Source organism: Dermacentor albipictus, chromosome 5, assembly GCF_038994185.2.
Source record: "Dermacentor albipictus isolate Rhodes 1998 colony chromosome 5, USDA_Dalb.pri_finalv2, whole genome shotgun sequence".
NCBI classification, from domain to species: domain Eukaryota; kingdom Metazoa; phylum Arthropoda; class Arachnida; order Ixodida; family Ixodidae; genus Dermacentor; species Dermacentor albipictus.
Genome location: NC_091825.1, coordinates 73,306,236 through 73,312,622, shown reverse-complemented (window position 1 = coordinate 73,312,622; position 6,387 = coordinate 73,306,236).

The window sequence follows — 6,387 nt, the reverse complement described above, 5'->3', positions numbered from 1 at the left end:
AATAAATAGCCTATTTTGTCTGTCTCTTTCTGCATGTCGGTATGCAGCTAACTTTTTTTTCCTTATATACTGTTATCAGCCTCAAAAGTAATATATTTAGCCGCTCTGTAATGTAGTGGTGCTGGTGGTGGTGACATTACTACAGGTGAAGTTAGCCTAGCACAACTGGCCGGCAGTGGCTCCGCCCGAGCGTTTTTGTCTGCGCGGAATGTCCCGTCACGTGTACATCAGTACTGTCTCTCACAGAACTACGAGTTTGCACTGTCATTCTTTCGATGATGGTGTGGGGAAGGGTCAAGCGCGGTTGCGTATTTCGGTGCTCTAGCAGACGCCCGGAAAACAAAGCTGTCGAATAGCAGTGTGTAATGGTGTAGCGTTATATAGCCTCAACTGCAGAGGCATGATGTGCGGTAATGCTTACGGTTGACGACGCTCCTTTCATTTCTTGTCGTTTAATCTCCTCTTTGCTTCCTCCTTGCTCACATACGACGCCGTAAAGCTAAATGCGCTGCCCCTTCGTTTGCGCCCTTATTATAGCGTAAGGACTTCTTCGCTATCCAATTGCCTACGAACAGCGCAGCTTAGAGAATTCCACCCCAGAGTTGTTATGCAAGCTTGATGACAATGCGATGCTTGTCGGATAAGTTGTAATCAACAAGTACCATCACGTCATTCGTTTGGGCGATGTGCTTCTTTTTGGGCGGCACAGCAACAATTTAAGGGGCACAGCTTCACCACATTTGTTAGCACACCGTCATCCATGTAGGTGAAAATCATGTTGTAAATAAACGCCTGTCATTCTCAGGCCCCTGAATCAAAATATCCTGAACCATTCTGCTCTGTGAAGGTGGATGACCGGCTAAGCTGTTTAGCATAAGTCACAGATGTGAAATGCAATGTTAAACAATGCTACGAACGCACTTTTAGTCTTGATCAGTGGTCATTGTGATGAAAGGTACGCACGCACATTAATTTGCATACATTTGCGTGGGCTATATAAATATAACAGCTATACAACGAGAAGAATGAGCCATTGCTGATGATGATAGTTTGTGTTGACACAGAACAAGAATGCACGGAGATGCAGCCAAAGAGACCTGCACTGTAAAAGCAGGCGAACTCATTGACGCTCCCCATATTAATAAAAATCTCGAACATTGCATTTCCGTGCCATCCATCAACCTGCGCTATTGTGAAATCAGCGTACTAGAATTATGTGGCAAATACCAGTAGCGTGAGGTTGCGCGCGCAGATCGACGGTTTGTGTTTATTCTTTCCTGTGTGCAATAAAGCAGTCAGTTGTTAACGCCTGTCCTGTGTACTTCTCTCTCTTGCGCTGCCGATATTAAGGTGAAAGCCTTAAGTGGCTCGTTGCAACGGCTCATATGGGAAAACAGTGGCGCATAGTTCAGTGAAGCAGAAAATATCATCATCAAGAATGGCTTGTACCCACGCAAGCCAGCAAAGATGCAATGACTGTATATTAATGACGAAACGAAGAAAAGAACGAACATGCCAAAGAACGAATGACGGAATGAAAGAACGAAAGAAAGAACGAATGAAAGACGGAAGGAAAGAGGGAACTAAAGAAAGAACGATATCACCTCTAGGTTGTGCATTAGGCTCTCCCATGTGTCATTGAGGAGGTCGACCTACAGCGCCATACGTTTACTTCACATTGTGACTCCTTATGTCTTGCAAGAAGTCTGGCCCCTCCGAAAGTATAACTTAAAGCATTACGACGTGTGCAGCAGGCTTTCCCTTTCACAGGTTACAGGAGTTCACAATGCTGCCACACTTTTTCTCTCTCTTTTTTTGCTCTGCTGTACTGTGAACATAAAACGACTCGCACAGTTTTAAACTACATGCAACATATAAAATATTATTTTTTTTTAGTATGTACGTTCTCGGCAATAATTATTTTGCGTCCAGAAAAGACCTGATCCCTGATTTCTTTATTGAATTAAAAAAAAGGTGATTGCTCACCCGCCGTGGTTGCTCAGTGGCTATGGCGTTGGGCTGTTGAACACGTAGTTGCGGGATTGAATCGCGGCCGTGGCAGCTGGATTTCGATGTGGGCGACATTCGCAAACATCCGTGTACTTATATTTAGCTGCACGTTAAAGAACCCTATGTGTTAAAAATTTCCCCAGTCCTCCACTACAGCATGGCGCATAATCAGAAAGTGGTTTTGGCGCGTAAATCCCCATAACTTAATTTTTAAGAGTGATTCGTCATCCGTTTCACAAGCTCCCAGACAGCGACTGCGCATTAAAATTGCACTTTTGTATTCAAGCATAACCAAACACGATTCCCTCTTGCAGGCATCCGGAGCACTGTCAGTCCCTTCGGGTAAACGCCTCAATGGCGCCTTTAATGCAACGATGTGAATTCGTATGCCACCAGCGGGCAGTAGTCTTTTCACCCCCTTTCATTTTCATTTATATTTAACCCTTGCATTTGAATTAAATAAACAAGTAATTCCCCTCTGCTTGTCTTGGTGTCAATGTCTGGTGGCTTTACTTGGTCGTGAATTACGGAAACTGAGCCCCTCGGTTCCATTTCTTCACGTAGGTCTTTTAAGTCATTCGAAAATAATTAAGCAATATATTTTCTGCTTACTTTATTGAGTTACACAAGCCGCGTCATTAGTTATACCGATAGTTTCAATGAGCGCATGCACGTTGTTTATATTTTGTTAAAGCATAAAGCATAACTTTACTTTTATTTTTCTGCAATCTGTAAATGGAAACATCTTGTGAGTGCTGTTCGCTGAAAGCTCAAAATGGGTAAAATAACTCGAACCTTTGTGGAAAATTACGTTTTCAAGCGCTGCAGTGCTTTACAAGCGCATTTCAGGAGCCGTGCAAGAAATTAGCCCACTCACCTGGAAGAACTCAATGTGTCACACAATGTTTATTTCGTAGAAATACGGGACATCTTACGCGTGATGTGTGATGTGTGGAAAGTTTCGGACCCTCGTGCAATTAAGGACCTTGCAAAAAATACCTTAGTCAAGATCGCAAAGAAGAGACATGAGCGTAATTTGCAATGCTTCCCAAAGCCTAAAAATAACTCTACGTAACACTGAGTTCCTATTTAGTGGAATTGGGGCAACGTTAGTGGTAACGTAATAGGGGAAGCCTTACTTTTCTTGCTTAGCTACGAGCTTCTCCTACTCACAACGCTCAACTCAGCTAAATACTCGCCGCTCGTCTTGTCCGATTTTTTATTAGTTCTACAGCGTTTGTAGCATGTTTACGCCACTGTTCTCAGCAAGCTAGACGAGGCGCTGTGTTTATATTTTAAGGAAATAGAGGGCACGTTACTGGTGACTCGTAGGCGAAATGCAACGTGTTTTCTTGAATAAACCTCCAATGCGTCATATGCGGGCAAAGTTTCAACCTGCATGGTAACCTCTGCTTGACAAGATAGGTCTCATTTGCAGTCGGGCACTCTAGTCTGTAATTTTTAGGTATTCTAAAGGATATCACGAAAGTTTCTGGGTTAATAAGCTACGATGATAAGGTGAGGCTTGTAGTACCTTTGTTTTGCTAAAAGGCCAGTTGTCCAGTCTTCTGAAGGCATCCTAAAAAGTCGGTCGTTGTTTTTTGAGGCGGGGACATCAGCTGGGCAGATGATCGACAGTATATTCACACCTGCACTGAGCGCACATTGGTGAACCATTAGTTCCACTGCGATAACCGTATGAATTTACCATAACTACTTCTGATTCAAAGCCGGCATAGCTGTGTTGCATCATGTCGTAAAGATTTGCCGCTAGCTGCAGCGCTCTTTACTGTAGTTGCAATTGTTGGAGTTGTAATGTCAGTTGTCTAGTGCATGTGAATAACCTAGACTCACGTCTTCTTTATCCCGTTTTCACTTCGCGATCACGCAGCACACTTGACAAAGGCGCGTTAGTGTTCCTGCCTTTCTTTAATCTCTTTACTTTTCTGCATGCTCCCCTGGGAAGGCAGCATCTACACACTTGCTCTTTCTCACGTCCAAAGGTGTCAATAAGGACGTTTCTAAATCATATTATTTGTAACTCCGTTACTTGAGTGTACTTTTGTGTATATATTCTTTGACTGCCTTGGAATCGGCTACCGTTCTTTGTCAGCACAACAGGAGCTGAGCGACAGTTTTGCGGCCACATGGACACCTGCATTCTAGGCACAAGAGGAGTGGTGCCAGTGGTAAGTACTTAAGCTTTTATTTTTACAGTTGGCTCATTTATGAGCGTTCAGTGTGACAGCAGTGACAACTTAGGCCCATTTATGAATGTTTAGCGTGACAGCTGTGGCACAATTTCGAATCTTTCATTGTCCACGGGGAAATACATGCGCAGTGCTAGCACACAACGGTGACAAACAGACTACAACAAACGTCATTTACCAAAATATATTTCACTTGAAATTACAGCGAAGTTGCCAGAGGCAAAACGTTGTTTAGGGTATACATTCAAGCAATAAACATTTCTCTTGTTTCCTCACAGCTAAAACTTACCATGGGAGGCCGTTCGCGGGCTTCGACAAAGAAGCAGGTGCATACCATATTCAAGAAAAGCGTGTCCTAATCGCAAGAACGCTGATGATGCGATCACTGCGATTCACATTTAAGAAAAAATGTGAGCATAATATGTGCACAAAGCAACGTGCTGTCAGGAGAAATAACCACAATTACCAAGACCAGCGAGTGAGTTCCATTAGGTGAATCGCATTGAAATTAAGAAACCGAATAAACAGTGTGTGGCGTTGATGCCCAGCGCTGTGCACCTCAGTCACTGCGTCCACGCTATCTGTAGTTTTCTTCCAAAACATTACGTCATAACATTTGATGTGGTGTCTGGGTCACTGTTTCAGGTCAGAAACAGATCTGCAGTGGTGTCTGTATAGAGCATTATACAAACCAACGTTGTTTCCTTTCAGTAACGGTGTCTTTTTTTCATTTACGACTACCAAAAAATAGATATGGTGAGCCTTATTGCAGTAAACATGTGTAGAACCTTAGTAATTTTAAACACTCATCTTACGCTCGTGAAAGATTATTTAATTATGCCATTTGCGAGGTGTATAGGTATACACGCCCACGCCCCTTCTGAAACCTCTGTGCATAGAGCACAATGTTTGGTGCCATAAGCACTACTACATTAGGAATCTAGCCTCACAGTTTAAAATATTAGGAGCTAAGTAACTATTATTGCAGAAGGTTATCGCCGTAATTATGTAAGCATTAGACTGCTTCTTAAATGTAAATTGAATGTTCATTTAGTACAATTGACGTATCTCAAAGAATCGTTCTCGTTATCAACACTATTTAATCTAAAAAAAATGTAAAGTTCAGCCAATCAGCTTCGGTCATACGCGATGACCCACTTTTTAGGTAAAACATCAGTGGAGACCAGTTGGAGCTTCTAGAACGTCCTCATATACCATATACCATACCAGGGTAAGAGTCACAGTGTTCGCCGCTTGTAATGTTGTCACATCTATTGCAGTGTTATCTGGTAAGGACATCTCCGGCAACTCATATGCTTCAGATATTTTCTTTGCTGTGCAGGCGCGGTATTTGCCAAAAATACGTGAACGTCGACATCCGAAATTCCACGTTTACTCTGTGGAATGTGTGGTAAACCACTTGAAATTATACTTGTGAAGAATTTCAGCAGGCCTAACCAACGCCTTTAGAAGCTATCAAAGACAAAAACGGAGAACTATGTTCATGGAAAAGACGCGGGATGACACGGAAAATTCGAAGCACCTCTGAAACTTCGCTCATGCCTAGGCAATTTTTAAACGTCAAGGTCAATCATCGGTTATTGAACCTTTATAATTATAGAAATTAGCAAATAAAGAAAGTGCACAGATTATGGCAGCTTTAAAGGAGACATGTTTACAGTTACAATAACTACTCACATTGTGAATTGCTCAAGCTTATTAGGTGCAATAATCAAAAATTAATTTTCCCGAGAATGTTTAGTTATTGGCGAAGTTCCCTGCTTCGATGAAGTTACTAGTGGTGCTGCGAGAGCGATAAAAATGAGAATGTTTAGGAGTGGTGAAACTTTTTAATAAGTAACGTAATCGCCCACAAAATTCAAAATGAGCCAGATCGTCTATCAAAGGCTGTAGGTAATTTGCGTGCAGACTATTCTGCTTCCTGGTGTCAATCACGGAGCCTCTGCTAACATAAATCCTTGACATGCAAATTGAATAAGATGTAACCATTTCTTTCGAAATCCAGAGCACATGTCTTCTATTCTTGTTTCTACTTTTTTTATTATAGGTACTAGAAAATCACGTTTTTAAGACCACCTCAGAAACAATGTAGTATAAATTCTGTTCATAACACTTCGGCATTACAGCACCCAAGTATCGCGAAAAT